This window comes from Bubalus kerabau, chromosome 19 (assembly GCF_029407905.1).
Source record: "Bubalus kerabau isolate K-KA32 ecotype Philippines breed swamp buffalo chromosome 19, PCC_UOA_SB_1v2, whole genome shotgun sequence".
Taxonomy (NCBI): domain Eukaryota; kingdom Metazoa; phylum Chordata; class Mammalia; order Artiodactyla; family Bovidae; genus Bubalus; species Bubalus kerabau.
Window position 1 is genome coordinate 49,060,330 of NC_073642.1, and position 21,771 is coordinate 49,082,100.

At 38.8% G+C, this 21,771-nt stretch overlaps 1 long non-coding RNA gene across 1 annotated transcript in view; it reads left to right on the forward strand.

Moving 5' to 3' along the window:
* LOC129633995 (uncharacterized) overlaps window positions 1-21,467 on the forward strand; it is a 33,610-nt gene extending 12,143 nt beyond the window's left edge. The window contains exons 3-4 of the long non-coding RNA XR_008705349.1: window positions 13,311-13,432; window positions 21,282-21,467. This is a non-coding gene — a long non-coding RNA (uncharacterized LOC129633995). The remainder of the gene's footprint in view (window positions 1-13,310; window positions 13,433-21,281) is intronic.
* Window positions 21,468-21,771: the final 304 nt, after the last annotated feature.

The window sequence follows — 21,771 nt, forward strand, 5'->3', positions numbered from 1 at the left end:
ATATACACAATGGAATATTACTCATCTTCAAAAAGGAACACATTTGAGGCAGTTCTAATGAGGTGGTGAACCTAGAGCCTATTACACAGAGTGAAATAAGTCAGAAAGAGTAAGACAAATACCATATATTAACGTATATATATGGAATCTAGAAAGAGAGTACCGATGATCCTAAGTATAGGGGCGCAAAGAAAACACAGACCTAAAGAACAGACTTTTGGACACAGTGAAGGAGAGAGTGAAATGATTTGACAGAATAGCATTGAAACATATACATTATCGTATGTAAAATAGATAACCAGTGGGAGTGTGATGTATGATGCAGGGAGCCCGAAGCCGGTCCTCTGTGACAAACTGGAGGGCTGGGGTGGGGAGGGAAGGGATACATGTATGCCTACGACTGATTGATGCTGATGGCAGAGGCCATCACAATACTGTAATTATCCTCCAATTAAATATATAAATAAATTAAAAATTTTTTAATTTGATTAAGTAATTCTACTTCCAGACATCTGTCCTAAGGAGAGATTCAGAATTACGAATCAAAATATATGTACAACGCAGTGTTTCCAATTTTTCACTATTACAAATATTTCCATTGTTTAACAATAGAATATGATTAAATGAAGTGCAGTTCATACAAACAATGAAGTTTCATCCAGACATTTAAAATTATGCTTTCAAATAGTTTAAATGGCATGACAATATATAATTAAAATATTAAGACAAAGCAATACACAAACACAATGCTTACCCAATTTGTTGAATACAGGTATAGAGCAGAAAAGTAATGCATCAAAATGTAATAGTTTATTTGTTTTTTAAAATATTTTATTATACAGCTAGTTCATACTTGATTAGTGATAAGAAGAAAACTATGATCATGGCATCTGGTCCCATCACTTCATGGGAAATAGATGGGGAAACAGTGGAAACAATGTCAGACTTTATTTTTTTGGGCTCCAAAATCACTGTGGATGGTGATTGCATCATGAAATTAAAAGACGCTTACTCCTTGGAAGGAAAGTTATGACCGACCTAGATAGCACATTGAAAAGCAGAGACATTACTTTGCCAACAAAGGTCCATCTAGTCAAGGCTATGGTTTTTCCAGTGGTCATGTATGGATGTGAGAGTTGGACTATGGAGAAAGCTGAGCGCCGAAGAATTGATGCTTTTGAACTGTGGTGTTGGAGAAGACTCTTGAGAGTCCCTTGGACTGCAAGGAGATCCAACCAGTCCATTCTAAAGGAGATCAGTCCTGGTTATTCTTTGGAAGGAATGATGCTAAAGCTGAAACTCCAGTTCTTTGGCCACCTCATGCGAAGTGTTGACTCATTGGAAAAGACCCTGATGCTGGGAGGGATTGGGGGCAGGAGGAGAAGGGGACGACAGAGGATGAAATGGCTGGATGTCATCACCGACTCAATGGATGTGAGTTTGAGTGAACTCCGGGAGTTGGTGATGGACAGGGAGGCCTGGCGTGCTGCAATTTATGGGATTGCAAAGAGTCGGACATGAGTAAGCAACTGAACTGAACTGAAGAAGAAAACACAGGAAAGCTACAAACACATACACACACACACATATACATATGTGTGTGTGTGTATGTGTATATATATATATATATATATATATATCAATATCAGTGAGTGTTAATTTGGGCTTCCCTTGTGGCTCAGCTAGTAAAGAATCCACCTGCCACATGGAAGACCTGGGTTTGATCCCTGGGTTGGGAAGATCCCCTGGAGAAGGGAATGGCAACCCACTCCAGTATTCTGGTGTGGAGAATGTGGGTGGGCCTCATTGAAACAGTTGAAGATTTGCATAGAACAAAAAAGTTGTCCTTGCTCCAAATAAGACAGAACTTGTCTTATTTAACTGTCTTCAGGATGGAACTGAATCATCAAGCTAGAACTGGTGTTTTCCTGCCTTCAGACCTGAACTGAAACATGAGCTCTTCGTGAGCCTCAAGAATGCCAGACTTTGGACTAGAACTACACCATTGGTTCTCCCAAGTCTCCAGCTTGCCAGTTGAATAACTTGGGCCTTGTTGTTGTTGTTGCATTACTAAGTCGTGTCTAACTTTTGCCACCCCATGGACTGCAGCGCACCAGCCCTCTGTGTCCCTCACTATCTCTTGGGCCTTATAGGCACCTATAACCTCATGAGCCAATTCTTTAAAATATATAGATAGATATTATTTATCTTTACCTCTGTTGTTAGGTTCCAAATATAATAGCCAGTGTTTTATCTTTTTTGTCATAAATTTTTTCCATAAATTTTAAAGTTCTAGTTAGGTCAAATCACAGGCCCCTACTACAGTTCCTGTTTCCTTCCACTGTCTGAAGAGATCATTTTCTTTTATTTTGTTTTGGTCTGGTTACTGGATACACTATATGGGGTGGGGGAGTCCTCTTTGTCTTAAAAGTATTTCTAAGTTACATCTCCAGAGAGTCGCAAATCAGTAACCCTAGGGCTAAAGGCCTCTCCCAGGATGAATCTTTGCTTTATGGGTTTAGGGACCTTGAGATTAAGTTGGGTTTGAATTAACCACATGATGTTCGTAGTTCAGTACTCAATGAATCCATAGTATTTGTCAGTTTGTTTTACAGTTATCCAGTAGAATGATGGTGTCCTCTAGTCCATGCTATGGGGTGCCATGGGAATTTATACCTTGTAAGGATCAAGATCTTTATAGCAGTAGAGGCATGGGCAGCAGCAGAAGAGACGTTTTAAGGCATTTATGAGTCCTAGTGAGGACTCATAATTTAGGAGTCTCTGAATTTAGGAAAATAGACCTGGGCGTGCAACATGGTGACTATTCTTTCTCATACAGCAATCAACATGCCTCATGTATTGCCTAGGGTGTCAACCTGTGCTTGAGACACGCAACCAGTGGTCATAAGAGAACGAGTTGCTCCCTTGAGTTTAGAGTCAGCCATAGCTTATGCTGGAAATGAGACACAGGGAGGTCCAGGTTAAAAGCCACAACCCAGGGCCACTTAAAGAAGGACCTCAAACCCCATACTCCTGTTTCTTATTATTGAAACTTCTGACTAATTAGTTAAATCTGGTAGGACTCAGCAAATACATCAAAGCACAACACAACTCAAAATCAACAAAACGGCACACAGCAACACAACGCAAATCATATGCTCTCCAGTAGGCAGTTGAGGCAATTAACAAGTCTTAATCAAGCAAGACAAAGCAGGCTTCCCAGCTGGCACTGTGGTAAAGAATCCACCTGCATTTGCAGAAGATATAACACAAGTTCAATTCCCGGGTTAGGAAAATCCTCTAGCATAAGAAATGGCAACCTACTCTAGTACTCTTGCCTGGAGAATTCCATGGACAGAGGAGCCTGGTGGGTTACAGTCCATGAAGTCGCACGCATAGTTGGACACAACTGAGCACACACCATTACCTTTTAGCTTTAAGCAAGAGAAGACCCTCAGGTTTCACAATGCCAACTGTTTTGTAGTTGCCCTGCAGAGGGTAGGATCAATTACCTACCTAAAATTGGTTCAGATATCAAAAGACTGATAAAGCTACATGTGCAGTAAGAGGGCATGAAAAGATTTATTATTCACATCAAAGGGTTTCTGGGGAGAGCAAGGCAGGCCCCAGGGCCAGTCCAAAATGACTTGAGTGAAGAAAGGCACAAGTGTTCTGCTTTTTACTGTGTTTAGAGAGTGGGGCCTGGGTCAGGGTGCCTGCACACAGGGTTCACAGGGCTTGGACTTTGGCTCCAGGAGAAGGAACGCTCGGGGTTTGTTATCAGCTTGCCCAGATATGAGCCAAGAGGGGAGCCGCAGTCTTCACCATTTTTCTTTTTGTTCCATCACTGTTAGATTTTGGTATCAGTGTTGTATAAAATGAATAAAGATGATCTTGGAAGTCTCTATTACAGCATTATTTAACAAGTATGTGAACTATCTATACAAAAAGATCCCATAGAGCTCTTAAAGACCTGTTAGAGCTAGTTCTCTGACAATTTAATTTTTCCTATGGTTATTGATATTCTTGACTTCTGTTTCCACTTAGGTCAATTTTTATTATGTTATATATTCCAGATTATTCTATTTAGGTTACTTATATTTTTGAAAAATAATGTAAAATTTCCTATTACTTTTTACTTTCTAAGTTTCTTTTTGTGTTTGTGGGTGAAAGTACTTCAGGTTCAAAATATTGAGTTAATCATAACCTAATTTCATGGTGTATTACAGTTATTGGCCCAGTCCTTTAATTTATTGATTTATTTAATCCATTGCATTCACTCACTTCCTTCTCATTTCTCTGTCTCTCTTGTAGAAAAATGTTTGATGTGTATCCTTCCTCTGTGTGTATTATTGTGAGTCTTCTTTTGTTATATGCATGTATTTTAATTTAAATAATAGCATCATTCTGTAAATAACATTCTGAGAATTACTTTTGAACTCAGTCCGACATTTTTGAGGGGCTTATCAGGTGGTGCTAGTGGTAAAGTAACCGCCGGACGATGCCTGAGACATAAGAGACTCGGGTCAATCCCTGGGTCAGGAAGATTCCCCTGGAGGAAGGCTTGGCAACCCACTCCAGTATACTTGCCTGGAGGAGCCCATGGACAGAGAAGCCTGGCAGGCTACAGTCCATAGGGTCGCAAACAGTTGGACATAATTGAAGCGACTTAGCACGCACCCATGCACTACATTTTTAAAGATATTCATATTTCTGGACATCTATCCATTGCTTCTGAATGCTGCATAATAGCCTATAATGGGCCTCTACATTATGCTGCTACTGATCCATTCCCCTAGTGACGGACAACTACCTGGCCTCTAGCTCCTTATCACAAATAAGACTGTGATAAAGATTCTACTACACGCCCCGTCATGGGCCTGTGTGAGAATGTCCCTGTGATGTGTAACCAGGAAATAGGCTGCTGGGGCCTACAGTAACGTCTACTCATCTGACTAAGTATCCCCAAATGCTTTTCTAGATTAGATGTAGCCGTGTAAGATAACTAAAGGAGGAAAATAATTACTTTTTGTGGAAAAAAAGGTTTTTGATTATAAAAATAATAAGCATAAAGTTAACCTTAAAAATGCATTCCAATACACATTAGGTGCAGACAAACACATTTGATTCTACTTATACGAGTCAAATTCAGAGTCAAAAGTACATTGGTAGATGCCAGAGGCCAGCAGGGGGTGGACTGGGGAGTGAGAATGGGGACTTAGCATTGAATGGGGATAGAGTTTCTATTTAGGAAAACGAAAAAATTGGGAGATGGATGATGGTGAGAATTGTACAACAATGTGAATGGACTTAGTGCCACTGAACTGTACAGTTAAAGATGGTTAAAATAAGTATGTTTTATATTATGTGACTTTTACCACAACAAAAAAACAGTAAACAATATATGTTTTCCTAAAAATATAATAATAAACATAAATTCTTCAAAGTAATGGAAGTAAAATACTAATGAGAAAGGCACACCTTCCTTAACCATTCATTCACCCACATATTTAATGAGCACTTATCAGTAAGTGTCATGAGTAAAATGGCACGTGTGAGGTTACAGAGATGTCCAGTTTCTAGTCTAAAGGTACTTAGAGTCAAGTAGAGGCTATAGTTATGAAACCTATTGTGATAGTTGTTAGCATATATATTTGCATGAGATTTATAAGTTGGAACATCAAAAAAGATGTTACCATTTCTATAAGTCATCAAGGAGAAGGTCAAACAATTGGTAGGCAATGAAAGACATGGAGGCAATTTCCATGCACAAAGATTGGCACGAGATAGAGAATGAAACTGCATGGTACGTTCAGGATCTATAAGAAACTAAATGCAGCTGGAGCATAGGACAGAAATGAGAGATGAGACTGGAACATTAGGAAATAACAAATAATGAATGGATAGTCTTGTAAGTGCTAAAGACTTTGAATGTGAGCGGACTTATGCTATAGGAAAATCTCTTTGATATCACCAGGAAGTATATATTAAGATAACCATGGAGATAAGTCTTACACACACATATATATACATAGTTGTGCTCAAGGGTTTGAATGAAATTGTACATTATATAAAATGGAATACTCAACAAATGGTCATATACAGAAGACAAAATATAGTAGAAATAATTCTGGAGAGGCAAGAAGACTCTGAAAAGAACTTTAAATTATAATATTTTAACTTATTTTTGTACCTTAAACTGTTCCAATCTATCCTCATAAACTTAATTTGCACTATACTCTTGTATTTGTTCACACATAGCTTTGATAGTTTGTCTTGTTCAAAAGTTTTACCACACTAATTAGACTGTCATCTCTTGAAGAAGTTTAAAATAACTATTAATTAAATCTTAAAATTAAAAGTGTAATGTATATATAAAGTAGCTTTGATAACCTTATTTCTTTGTTTTATATCTATAAATATCTGGTTGGGAGTAATGAAATATGGGCTATTAAATATATTAAATAGTGACATTAATAAGACACTGAGGTTCCTAGTGGAGATGATGGAATTCCAGTTGAGCTATTCCAAATCCTGAAAGATTATGCTGTGAAAGTGTGCAGTCAATATGCCAGCAAATTTGGAAAACTCAGCAGTGGCCACAGGACTGGAAAAGGTCAGTTTTCATTCCAATCCCAAAGAAAGCCAATGCCAAAGAATGCTCAAACTACCACACAGTTGCACTCATCTCACACGCTAGTAAAGTAATGCTCAAAATTCTCCAAGACAGGCTTCAGCAATATGTGAACCGTGAACTTCCTGATGTTCAAGCTGGTTTTAGAAAAGGCAGAGGAACCAGAGATCAAATTGCCAACATCCTCTGGATCATGGAAAAAGCAAGAGAGTTCCAGAAAAACATCTAGTTCTGCTTTATTGACTATGCCAAAGCCTTTGACTGTGTGGATCACAAGAAACTGTGGAAAATTCTGAAAGAGATGGGAATACCAGACCACATGACCTGCCTCTTGAGAAATTTGTATGCAGGTCAGGAAGCAACAGTTAGAACTGGACATGGAACAACAGACTGGTTCCAAATAGGAAAAGGAGTTCGTCAAGGCTATATGTTGTCACCCTGCTTATTTAACTTATATGCAGAGTACATCATGAGAAACGCTGGACTGGAAAACACATGGGATCAAGATTGCCGGGAGAAATATCAATAACCTCAGGTATGCAGATGACACCACCCTATGGCAGAAAGTGAAGAGGAACTCAAAAGCCTCTTGATGAAAGTGAAAGAGGAGAGTGAAGAAGTTGGCTTAAAGCTCAACATTCAGAAAACGAAGATCATGGCATCCGGTCCCATCAGTTCATGGGAAATAGATGGGGAAACAGTGGAAACAGTGTCAGACTTTATTTTTCTGGGCTCTAAAATCACTACAGATGATGACTGCAGCCATGAAATTAAAAGACGCTGAGAAGGCAATGGCACCCCACTCCAATACCTCTTGCTTGGAAAATCCCATGGATGGAGGAGCCTGTTAGGCTGCAATCCATGGGGTCACTAAGAGTCGGACACGACTGAGCTACTTCACTTTCACTTTTCACTTTCATGCATTGGAGAAGGAAATGGCAGCCCACTCCAGTGTTCTTGCCTGGAGAATCCCAGGGAAAGCAGAGCCTGGTGGGCTGCCATCTATGGGGTCGCACATAGTCGGAAACTACTGAAGTGACTTAGCATAGCATACTCCTTGGAAGGAAAGTTATGAACAACCTAGATAGCATATTCAAAAGCAGAGACATTACTTTGCCAACAAAGGTTCGTCTAGTCAAGGCTATGGTTTTTCCTGTGGTCATGTATGGATGTGCGAGTTGGACTGCAAAGAAGGCTGAGCGCCGAAGAATTGATGCTTTTGAACTGTGGTGTTGGAGAAGACTCTTGAGAGTCCCTTGGACTGCAAGGAGATCCAACCAGTCCATTCTGAAGGAGATCAGCCCTGGGATTTCTTTGGAAGGAATGATGCTAAAGCTGAAACTTCAGTACTTTGGCCACCTCATGTGAACAGTTGACTCTTTGGAAAAGACTCTGATGCTGGGAGGGATTGGGGGCAAGAGGAGAAGGGGATGACAGAAGATGAGATGGCTGGATGGTATCACTGACTCGATGGACGTGAGTCTGAGTGAACTCCGGGAGTTGATGATGGACAGGGAGGCCTGGCATGCCACGATTCATGGGGTCGCAAAGAGTCGGTCACGACTGAGCGACTGATCTGATCTGATCTGATCTGAGGTTCCTAAGAATCTCACCTGATTAAGTCAGATCTATCCAGGACAATCTTCCTTTTGATTAATTCAAGAGTCAACCAATTTAGGACCTTAACCAAATCTGAAAAATCCTTTCATGGTTGCCATATTCTCTTGGCTAGAAGTAAATCACAAGCTCTGTGTATACTCAAGGGGAGGAAATTATGCAAGAATATGACTCACTGGAGATCGGGGTATAGCTACTGCCCATACCTTTGTTCAATGAATATATTTTGAGTGCCCATTCTGTTCTGGGTAATTGAGGGAGAACAAAATCTTTGCTCACACATAGATTATGTTCAGTTATGGGAGATAAATAAAGGGTAAATAAATATACATATTTATATAATATTTATACTATATGTATGTATATCATATTTATATGTTTATGTAATATATTATCAAGATGCAATACATGCTATGAAGGAAGTATAGTAAGACAAGAAAGAATGGGAGTACATAGAGAGAAAGTTGGGCCACATAGTCCAATGAAGATGTTTTGATTGAGTTCAGACCTAAAGGGAGATTCACTTTTTCAAATCACAATTACACTTAGAGCACGATGAAGTTGTATGTCTGCTCCTTTCATTACTACCCCTAGTTGCTAGTTATGACTCCAAACCAAGAAAAGACCATTGAAAGCATGTCTTCCACTCTAAAGACAGAGGACTGAGAAATAAAAACTGGTCTCAGTCTCTAGAACTCTGCTTGACTAGGCTGACCATACAAGTCTATTTTGGGGTAAGCATTATCTAAAAATAAGAATTACCCACTTCTCCTTGGGAAAAGAGGAAAACAAGGGATATAATCACAAACAAGCTGACATTCAGGAAAGGATTTCTATCCCTAGAAAATAAGGTCCAGTAGGAGTATCTTGATACTTCATTTCCTTTGAGAGTATCATGAGAATAAAGAGGTTTGAGATATTCCTGGAGTAAAAAAGTAACAACAGAAAAAATTTTAAATTACTGTAATGGTAGTCATTTATCTTTCAATATTCAGCAATATTGGTATGAAACTGTAAGACCCACGAGTTGTAAATAATGTCAGTCTTTATTAGATGAGTTAATACCTATCAAAATAAGTTAAGGTCCACTACCCTTAGAAGTTACTTAAATATGTGCATGTTTTAAAATGCTGCCTTGATCCAACTGACTGATAAACATTTCATGGCCCTTAGTGAGTAATTGATAAAGTTATGGAACTTTAAATGTGCAATCCTACTTTGGCTCAATCCACTTTATTGAAATGAAAGAAAATAAGTATTAATAAAAGGATATTGCTGAGGAATAAAACACTTCAGCATAGATTTTTACAATAATATTTTCACTTTTATCTGCAATGAATTGAGCATTAAAAGTATTTCATAAAGTTTATGAGCAGAATTATACAACACAGTAATGAAATGCAAATATCTCTGTTCATTAAGGCTCAACTATTTCATCAATTTTGCATACATAGTTCAGTGGGAACTGATAATTACATTTCAACGTGAAAAAATGTTTATTAACTATCAGTATGAGGCACCTAGGTGTATCCAATTATATCCATATAATGCAATTTCACAAAGTGGTTTGATTTTTATTTATTACTTCACAGCCTTAATTTTACTGGATTTGATGGAGTTTGGCATATTTTCAAACTGAATTACAAGTTATAAACACACTTAATAAACATATAGTTCAGTTCAGTTCAGTTGCTCAGTTCAGTTCAGGTCAGTGGCTCAGTCATGTCCAACTCTTTGTGACCCCATGAATCGCAGCATGTCAGGCCTCCCTGTCCATCACCAACTCCCGGAGTTCACTCAAACTCATGTCCATTGTGTCGGTGATGTCATCCAGCCATCTCATCCTCTGTCGTCCCCTTCTCCTCCTGCCCCCAATCCCTCCCAGCATCAGAGTCTTTTCCAATGAGTCAACTCTTCACATGAAGCGACCAAAGTATTGGAGTTTCAGCTTCAACATCAGTCCTTCCAATGAATATTCAGGACTGATTTCCTTTAGGATGGACTAGTTGGATCTCCCTGCAGTCCAAGGGACTCTCAAGAGTCTTCTCCAACACCACAGTTCAAAAGCATAAATTCTTCAGAACTCAGCTTTCTCCATGGTCCAACTCTCACATTCATACATGACTACTGAAGAAACCATAGCTTTGACTAGATGGACCTTTGTAGGTAAAGTAATGTCTCTGCTTTTTAATATGCTGTCTAGATTTGTCATAGTTTTTCTTCCAAGGAGCAAGTGTCTTTTAATTTCATGGCTGCAGTCACCATCTGCAGTGATTTTGGAGCCCAAGAAAATTAGGTCTGACACTGTTTCCATTGTTTCCCCATCTATTTATCATGAAGTGATGAGACTGGATGCCATGATCTTTATTTTTTGAATACTGAGTTTTAAGCCAGCTTTGTCACCCTCCTCTTTCACTTTCATCAAGAGGCTCTTTAGTTCTTCTTCACTTCCTGCCATAAGGGCAGTGACCAGCGATCTTAATTCCAGCTTGTGCTTAATCTAGTCATCCAGTCATTAAAACCGGGAGTCTGATTTTAATGGTACTGTGTCTTTTGTATGCCACACAACACTCTTTAAGATAATATAAAGAAATATTGCTGAATTTTTAAGGTGTGTGTACATACTATATTTGTTCATTTTATTACTTTTGTAAATTTAAAACAGCTTAGAATTTCAATCTTAATATTAAAATTTTTGTTTTATAAATTAGTTAAGCCAGATAACTTTTTCAACTTCATTGTATCAATTCTATAAAATAAAGTATCAGTTCACTTCAGTCACTCAGTAGTGTCTGACTCTTTGCGACCCCATGAACCACTCATGCCAGGCCTCCCTGCCCATCACCAACTTCCGGAGTACACCCAAACTCATGTCCATTGAGTCAGTGATGCCATACAACCATCTCATCCTCTGTCGTCCCCTTCTCCTCCTGCCCTCAATCTTTCCCAGCATCAGGGTCTTTTCAAATGAGTCAGCTCTTCGCATCAGGTGGCCAAAGTATTGGAGTTTCAGCATGAACATCAGTCCTTCCAATGAATACCCAGGACTGATCTCCTTTAGGATGGACTGGTTGGATCTCCTTGCAGTCTAAGGGGCTCTCAAGTGTCTTCTCCAATACCACAGTTCAAAAGCATCAATTCTGTGCTCAGCTTTCTTTATAATCCAACTCTTACATCCATACATGACCACTGGAAAAACCATAGCCTTGACTAGATGGACCTTTGCTGACAAAGTAATGTCTCTGCTTTTTAATATGCTATCTAGGTTGGTCATAACTTTCCTTAAATTAGCGTCATTTAATTTCATGGCTGCAATCACCATCTGCTGTTTTTTTGGAGCCCCCAAAAATAGTCAGCCACTGTTTCTCCATCTATTTGCCATGAGGTGATGGGACTAGATGCCATGATCTTAGTTTTCTGAATGTTGAGCTTTAAGCCAACTTTTTCACTCTCCTCTTTCACTTTCTTCAAGAGGCTCTTTAGTTCCTCTTCACTTTCTGCCATAATGGTGGTGTCATCTGCATATCTGAGTTTATTGATATTTCTCCCAGCAATCTTGATTCCAGCTTGTGCTTCTTCCAGCCCAGCGTTTCTCATGATGTACTCTGCATATAAGTTAAATAAACAGGGTGACAATATACAGCCTTGACGTACTCCTTTTCCTATTTGGAACCAGTCTGTTGTTCCATGTTCAGTTCTAACTGTTGCTTCCTGACCTCAGGAGGCAGGTCAGGTGGTCTGGTATTCCCATCTCTTTCAGAATTTTCCACAGTTTCTTGTGATCCACTCAGTCAAAGGCTTTGGCATAGTCAATAAAGCAGAAATAGATGTTTTTCTGGAACTCTCTTGCTTTTTTGATGATCAAGCAGATGTTGGCAACTTGATCTCTAGTTCCTTTGCTTTTTCTAAAACCAGCTTGAACATCTGAAAGTTCACGGTTCACGTTATTGTTGAAGCCTGGCTTGGAGAATTTTGAGCATTACTTTACTAGTGTGTGAGATGAGTGCAATTGTGCGGTAGTTTGAGCATTACTAAAAGGAAAATTTGTGGTATTATGATGGATCTTCCAATATGTGGTGTTTGCCCTGTAATACAATAATGATATTGTTTACAGAAATTTGTAATTTGATGTGCTAGTCAACCACATTCATAGTCATAGTTGTCAAACGCAAACCAATTATTTAAGGAATGTCCTTTGTCTTTGAGGAATGTCTTGGGAATGCATCATATTCTTTAACAACCATACTTAACCCAGTTTTTACTAACTGGCTCCTAAAGTTACAGAGATTTTCCTCTTTCCTTCAACCTCCAAATCAATTCTCCTACACACATCAAACAAAACCAGCAGATGATTTCACCACCATGGATATATCTGGCCTTCTTTAAAATAACTTCTTATCTGAATTTACCTTGCCTTTCTTTCTGATTATACTACTCTTTTGTTTTTTGGAGGTATATATCTTTCTGATCTAGCTTATCTTGTCCCATATATTCTCCATCTTTTATTCACATCTTCAATCTTTTACATTCATTTAATTGCCATTTTTCTTAAACATACATAACACTTTCCATTAAAGACAATCAGAAATAAAACCCCCACTTTATTCTATTACTCCCTTCACTACATATTACTTTTATATTTTCCTCTACAACCACTGTCCTTGAGTTTCTAAGTAAACAGCTTCACTTCCTTAACCCCTCTTTTCTGCTTAAAAACCTGGAATTTAATTTTCAATCTAATGCTCCACTGAAGCTGCTACTTGGAGGTCATATCTTACCTCCTAGTTAAATTTAAACCCATTTTCTCCATTCTCATCGCAATCTTGCTTCTTTCTTTGGTCCCACCAACTGGTCTCTTCTCTTCTACCCTCTCTTAGTTTCTGTGATATGTTGTTCTTCTGATTTTACTTCCAGAAGAACTGGTTTTATCAGAAGAACTGGTTTTACGTCCTCTTTCAATCACTTTAAAGTTTACTGAAGTATAACAAAAATAAGCAAAAGACAAAAAACCTAATTGTTTAGTTTCAGATTGTTAATGGACTATTGCCTATCATATCAGTAAACACAGGATGTCGCAGTCATCAGGGATTGCAGTCCTCCAACATGAGCCAGTGAGTGCAGTGAAACTCAGGAAGAAAAAAATACCTGCCATCTAGCATCTGACTGCAGCCTCTCCCTAAGGTGAGCCCTGAGGAAACTCAAGATGTGAAAATTCAGGATACTGGCCCAGATAGCTCAGGTGAATACCAAAGGAATGATTTCAGTGAGCCCAGATTTGTGCATCTTCCCATATAGAAAAGTAAAATTCTTTAATTTGGGATATCTGATTTTCTTTCATTAACAGTAATCTTTGATGCTCCTGATTACCTAGCTTTTGTTGCAAAACTTGTATATGTCCTAGCTTCCTGTGTACCTCCTCGGAGCAGATCTCAGTTCTCTCAGGGTTATTTGAGATGCTGCCTCCCAGGCTTGAAGTGCTAAAAATTTCCACCAAATAAAACAACTCTCGACTTATAGGTTGTGAATATATATATATATATATATATATATATATATATATATATATACACCTTTTAGTCGACAATACATTTTTCACAAACTATACCTCCAGTGAAATTAGCAACCAGATTAAGAACCAATATTGACACCATCTCAGAGGCCAGTCACTTCTTTATGTCCAGCTATTCCAATAGCCAGTCCTTAACCTTTCATTCTTCTCTTTCAACAAGTAACTTTTATCAATTCGTTTATCATGTCCATATTGATGAACTGATCCCACATTGCTATTTCAAGGACTGATGCATTGTTTGAAATCTTTGGCTCCTTCCTTTCCTACCCACTCTTATTCAAGCAGATTGGAGAATATAATATTTTTTTCAACACCCCAAATTGTTTCCTTCTTTTCATTTCCATGTCACCACTGTGGTTTAGGGGCTTCTCTGGTAGCTCAGTTGGTAAAGAATCTGCCTGCAATGCAGGAGACCCCAGTTCAATTCCTGGGTGGGGAAGATCCCCTGGAGAAAGGATAGGCTACCCACTCCAGTATTCTTGGGCTTCCCTGGTGACTCAGTTGACAAAGAATCTGCCTGCAATACAGGAGACCTGGGTTCAATCACTGGGTCAGGAAGATCCCCTGGAGGAGGGCATGGCAACCCACTCCAGTATTCTTGCTTGGAGAATCCCCATGGACAGAAGAGCCTGACAGGCTGCAGTCCATGGGGTCGCAGAGTCAGACACAGCTGAGTGACTAAGCACAGCACAGCACAGCACTGTGGTTTAGACAGAAGTCAGTAAATATAGCCCTCTGCCAGTTTTTTTTTTTTTTTCTAAACAAGGTTTGTTGGAATGCAGTCATGCTCATTATTTACATATTGTGTTGAACAGTTGCCACTGAGACCATATGATCTAAAAAGTCTAAAATATTTACTATCTTACCCTTTACAGAAAAAGTTTTCCATCCCTGGTTTAGGTCTTCAGTATTTTGCACTAAACTGCTGCAGTAACTTCCTACTTGGTCATAGTAATTCTAGTTCCTCTCTCCGGCACCTTTGGGTAACTGCCTTGTTATGCATCCTCAAACACATTTCATTTTCCTCATGAATTCCTTTGCTTGGTATCAAATCAAACCCCTTTCCCTGTAAATCAAAGTCTCTATGACAACAAAAAAAGTGAAGGACAGGCATCAAAGAAGGAAGAAGTGATGTATGGCCTTGAAGCCACACACCACCACTTCCTTCCTCAATGCTTATACTTCTAATCCCCTCTATGTGAATTCCCTTTACACACGCCTTACTCAGAGCTATGTTTTGCTGTAACTGAGATGCTCCTCTCCTCACTCCCTGTAAGCATTTCCCTCTTCCATCTTATCCAGCCCTTCATGGATTATACAATCTTCACAGCTGCCAAGTTCTAACTCCTCCTCCTCCAACTCCAAAGCCACAATCTTCTCCTTTTCTGTATCCTTAAAGGGTTTAATACAGAACTACCTCTTGATTTTCTATTCTCTTAAATTTTTTCATCATTGACCTGATGTTCCCCCAAAGCACATTACTTCTGCTTTCTAGAAACCTGTGGCTACATAGTGAAAACTTAACAAATACTGGTAGCTTTGATTTCTAGGCTTCATGAGTAAATAATTACCAACAATCATAATCCTTGTTCATAAAATAATGACATAGTCTCAGTTACCATGGCAGACTACATTTTTGATTATGTCCCCAAAGCCTTAGCATGGATTAGAACCTAGAGATTTAGGTGACTCAGCACAGCTGATGAAGAAGAATATTCTAAAGAAGGTCATAGCTCAAAAAGTCTTCATTTTCATACCTTAAATCACCTCTAATTTGTCATACTAGGTACAGTAACTTAGTAATGAAATATTTTACATTCAGTTAGTTTCATCATTGATAGAATGTTCATTTTCTTAATATTTATTCAATATGTCTCAAAAATCACATTCAGAGTTTTTTAATCATATTTTTTTCTGGTCTCCAAATCTTAAAAAAAAAGACTTTATTGCAAAATTACAAAAGTAATTTAGATGAAGCTGAATTAAAATGAAATATAAAATCTCAAGGCAATACATATACACACATTTGGAAATAGTTATCAAAAAAAGAATAAAGAACAGGTAGGAGTTAAGAGTCTGGAAACTTAAAAATGGCAGAAGGATAAAAATATTCATTAGGATGAAAATTCCATAAGCACTGTCTTATTTAAAAAAGGCCACTGTGAACAACTTTATAAGTTTCTTCATCTCAGTTGTATGAAAAGATCTCACTTGCAATGAGTCTAAAGGCTTAGTTTGAAGTTTCCAGGACTCTAAATTGCATGGCAACCCTTCAGAGGGAAGGCAAACTCCCCATGCCAGTCTAAGAATAATGCAGTAAGGCAGAAGAAATAGCAGACCATAAGGATACATCAAACTACACTACTTGTCTACAGATGTGATACAAAAGAAAATATTCTGAAAGATTCACTGTGACCTAAAGATACTGACTGCAGTCCAGTAATATTATCAACTACAAGTCCAAATAATAGTAATAATCATAATAATACCAATAACAGTAGTAGCAGTAACTGAGGATCCAAGAGAGTGAAAACAGAGCATCCAGCATCTATATGAGAGCTCTGTGCTTCTTGCAGCAAAACTAACACAGATATACCCAAAATATGTCGTTAAAAAATCCTAAATTACAAATAACATTTACTTTCCAAGCTCATTTCTTCTTTCCTGCCATCTCATGTTTTCTTTTGGAGTCTTCTGGAACAGGAAACTAAAAATCATAATGAAAAACTCACAAGTCTTCAGGGAATAGGGATTAGGATGAAGCAAAAGTTTATGGACATTTAAATGGCCTCTGGGACAGACTAGTTTACTGTGATTTCTTGTTGATGGCAAGGTATTGCAATTTATTTTTCGCTCCATGATTACTTCAGAACACTCTGCCTAATCTCTCTCGAGCACTCTCAAGGCTCAGGAGTGACCCCTTCTCAAGGGCTTTTGCGGCCTCTCTTCACTGAGTGTGTGGAGGAAACACCACATCAATGTAATGCCCCAGAGCAAATGTAAATTTTACCTGGGTTCTGCTCTAACAGACTTCTTGTCACTTAGCAGCACTATGAATTTTAATATGATTCTTATTGCAACTCAGTGGCTTACTTTTAATCTTCAATCTTTGGAGAGTATTGATCATATTCATCAGGTCACAGAGGTGCCCTTGCTGCAGGCATCAAGGCTTTGGTAGAGAAGCATATTCAGTTTCTGCCTAAATTCTAAGTTATTTTATTCCTTTCTCTCAGAAAATTGCTTCCTGGTTTTAATTTTCAGCTTTTTGGGGGATTTCATTTTGATTGTTACTAGCCTGAAATTAACTTCAACAGTATTGTCCCCTATAATATCTGATCAACTTAAACACTGATATAACCAATATGTATCCAAATATTCCATTCAGAAGCATTCTTTCAAGTCACATACATTAAGTAACTACTGCATACACAGACAATGAGGTCAGCACTGGGAACATCTTGATAAATAAAACTAAATACAACATCTGTCAATGTAGTTCACGGCTTAGTGGAGAGATATAAGCCCTAAGGAGAGATGACCTCAGCGGAGGTAGGTTACCTTTATCCAGGCAAGGAGGGGCAACAGTTGGCCTAACGACCAGGCGGAGTGCAGAGGGATCAGTGAGGCTTCATATTTAAAGGGAGGTTTGTGGAAGCGATAAGTCAGGCGGGACGTTTTGGGTTAATCTTTAGTTGAGATGGCATTGTAGTTGAACAGGGGGTAGGAGGTTTTGAGCAGGGGGTGATAAGTCCTCTGGGCAGGGGGTGATAAGTCCTGGGCAGATGTAGGGCGTGAAAGTTTTCTGGGCAGGCGGTGATAAGTCCCAGGTAGATGCAACAGCCCTGAGCATCAGGGTGGGACTTAAAGTTCCCTTTTGTTTTCTCCGAAGTTAGATGATTCAGCAAGGGCCTTTGAGACTGTTGTTTTCTTTTCTAGGCCCAAAGACTCCTTCACAAAAAACAAATGTGAAATTTCTACTCCATCAAGCAAAAGAGGCATATAATGCCATTATGAGCACCCGCCATAATTCTTTTTGAAAGATCAGATCATTCTTCCCTATGAAATTGATGTTGGAATTTAAATCTGAAGGATGATGAAGAGTTAAACTAAGCAAAGAGTGGAGAAATGAGCATACTAGGTATAACAAAGGGCATGATGAAGACCTTGTGGTAGGGGGTGCCTGGTAAGCACACGGATAGAAAGAAAGGAAGTATAGCTGAAGCAGAGAGAGAGCAAGAGGGATTTCAGTTTAAGAAGCTAAGTCCTGTTGATACTACCCTCAGATTCTCTCTTGACTGTGTTCACCTCCCTTGGTCCTCACTGCTTCCAACCTAGGATTCTCTTACAAGAATGCATCTGTCTACTATCTGCTAGTATTATTTCCTTCTTGCCTCCTACAATTGATTCTCTGCATCCTAGTCAGTGATCTTTCCCAAATGCAACTTGCATATGTCACTTCTCTGCTTAATACCAATTAATGACATTTCACTTTTCACAGAGCAATTAAACTACCAGACTTACCTGAATAGTCTGGCCCTATCCACTTCTCCAATCTCATCTCCCACTGTTCTCCCCTATGCCTTCAAAGCTGCTGACACTCTGGCCTTCTCTGTTCCTGCGGAGAATATTTATGCAAACTGTAACCTCTGCATGAGAGCTTCTTTACCTCTTTACCTGATAAATGACTTCCTTAAAGAAACCTTGGTAAAGAAAACCCGACCCCAACTTGATTAGCCCTCCTTCCATTTATATACAGTATCCTATACTTTTCCTTCCTGATTTATATGATTGATTGCATTTTGGACTCCAATTTTTCACTCTTTCCTATGTCCACTTTGCCATGTAACTTTGTATCTCTTGCTATAGAAGAATGTGTACTTCTCTACTGCCTTTGGGCTTAACTATGTAATTTGTTTTGGCCCTTGAGATAGTAACAGACTGCCAGAGGCTGGGACTTGAAAACCTCTTTTGTGGTTAACATTGCCCCAACTGTGAAAAGAACATATCCTGACTAGCCCACTGGTCCAAGAAGGATGGGACATGTGAGGCAGACGCAACCTGCAGCTTAACCCTCTTCAGCTGAGCCCAACGGAGATCAGCAGAGCCACCCAACCATGCCAAAGCCACATGAAAATTAATGGTTTTTGTTGCACATGTCAGAGATTTTTGTAATTATCTGTTAGCAGTAAGTGGCTGATACAACTTATAACAGGTATGAACTATTTTAAAATGGGACACATAAGGCATGTCATATTATTTTTACAGATGATAATTTTAACTACCTGGAAGATGTTAACTGATAACCAGGAAAATAGCTTACTGTCACTAACTATCCTGGATGATCATGAACTAGTCCCAACTCCCCCTGCCCTCCCGGTACTGTATTTATCCATCTTTAAAAGGAGGGGAATGGACTCAGCAAGGGTAGTAAATAGGTTTGTCTTGAGAACTGACTCCAATTGACTGCTGTGACTTTCTGTAATGCTATGCTAACAACAGTCCTAAGGCCAAATTTAAGTTCAGTTGGTTGAGTGCCATGATCAATGAGCAGTGTCTTTCCTGGACAAGAGAGGAAGGTTTTGTTGCAATAAAGCCACATATTTGATGCCCTTGGATTAGAGAATCTCTAATTTTCATTCCATATTTGACACTTCATCACTCAAGGAATCAATAAATTGACAGAGACAATGGAAGTGAGATCTAACTACAGTCTTGGCTAGATAAGAATTATCTATTTTCTTTATTTTTCTTTTCCATGTTTCTCAGCAAAGTGCTAGTTACACAGAACAGTTTGACAAAGAACTCCATAGTCTGGAAGTTCACTCAGTGGGCCCATAAACCAGAAGACTCTTGGATGCAAGTGACAACACTCACCCTAAACTAACTTACTACAGAGGGAAAAAGGTGAAACTTACTGACTTACAGGACTAAGAAGTCCAGGAGCTGTTGGCTTCTTTTGTGGCTAGATTTGGGGCTCAAAATCATGTCACAGGACTTAGGACTTGGAGGAGTCTTTTGGGCCTAGAAAAGAAAACACCAGTTTCAAAGGCCCTTGCTGAATCACCTAACTTCGGAGAAAACAAAACAGAACTTTAGGTCTCACCCTGATGCTCCAGGCTGGTTGCATCTATCTGGGACTTATCATCCCCTGTCCGGAAACCTTCCACCCCCTACACCTGCCCAGAAGACTTATCACTCCCTGCCCAACTACAAATGCCATCTCAACTAAAAAATACCCAAAATATCCCACCTGATTAACATTTCCCTTATCACTTCCACAAGCCTCCCTACAAATATGGAGCCTCCCTGATCCCTCTCTGCGCTCAGCCTGGTCATTGGCCGACTGTCGCCCCTCTTTGCCTGAATAAAGGTAACCTACTTCTGTTGAGGTCATCTTTCCTCCTTCTGCCTCGGCCCGAACTATACCTTACAGGACTTTTCTATCCATTACTCAGTTTAGGTCACCTTGGGGATGCTACATGGTAATTCTGGCAGTTCTAGATTCCCATCATAGTTTTGGGGGGAAAAATAAAGACTGAGTCTCACTGGACCTAATTTACCAGTCTTAAGTCACTTACTTACTCCTGAAGCAACCAGTTTTCCCAGGAGGAATGCGGTATTGCATTGGCTGTGCCAAGAACACAGATGTTCCTGTTTGGGGGACTGCAGTTGATTTTTATTTTCTTCTCTGTACTTTTCCTATATATACTGAATTTACTATAATATGTGATACCTTTATAATCATAAAAATATAGATGTTATTCATAAAAAGAGAACAAACAAGAAGAAGTAAAAGTTCTGAATGGTTCTTCTTTTAGGCAGTATATTACATTAACATCTTTGAATCTGTCTGTTACACTCAATTCTGGCGAAATGACATCTTAAATCTACCTCAGTTTTCCCAGCATTATGCTACAAATTAAGATTTCATTTGACCTAGGCCATTCTTCATCCTGCTAAAAATAATTTTTGCCTGAAACCTCCTAGACAGCCTGACATGAGACAACTTGCTTTAAAATGTTTTTGATGTGCTAACAAAAGATCCTAGACAGAGTGGTATATTTCTTTGTTCTACAGAGATGGTGTGGTTATTTCTTGAGTTTTTACATGCCACAGTTATTTGCAGGATTAAATGATGCTTCTAAATATAGACCTTCCACATAAACTTTAAGACAAACAAAAGGGTAAAATCAATTATAAACTCGGGAAAAATCGGTGTACCCAAAGCAAATCTATGATGTAATGAGTCCACCATAACAATACTAACTTTGAATATGTATTGTTGATCCAATGCCACATACTGTATGCGATTTCCCCCAGACCAAAGTGCATTGTTCAGCTCTTAAAAGGAATTCTTGAGATTTCTCATTATATAAGAACCATGAAATAAGACTCCTGGTAATGTGCAATAGATTTGCAACTAATAGTATAATTAACAATGCCAATTATCTTTATTTTTAGGCCACAATGCACTGAACAAGCAGATCTGCATCTTGCTTATCCTGGATACTAGAATACCTCTTCCTTGACTTCCTTCCTTCAGTCAAATTCTAACACTTCACTCCTGACCCCCACTCCACTCTGCCTTCAGGCACTTCAGTTTCTTCAAGTCCTGCTTCTGGAAGGGATCAGATAAAATCAACGATGCTAAGGTTAAAATAAATAATTCAAAAATATTGTTCATCTTGCCTCAATATATTTTTGTTTTTTGCAACAGTTTTTTTTTTTTTTTTCTTTTAGAGAAGGCAGTTCTTTTATTTGTCTGAGTCGGTAACCAAAAGAAATGGATGAAAATTTTGTCACCTTAGCAGACTAGTAAGCAAAATCATACATACATAAAATGTGGATTTCAGAATGTTTAAATCACATATAAAGCCAACAGCCTAAGATACATGCATATTACTAAAAACTGCTTCCTTGGTGTAAATTTGACTCAAATATCTACACAGAT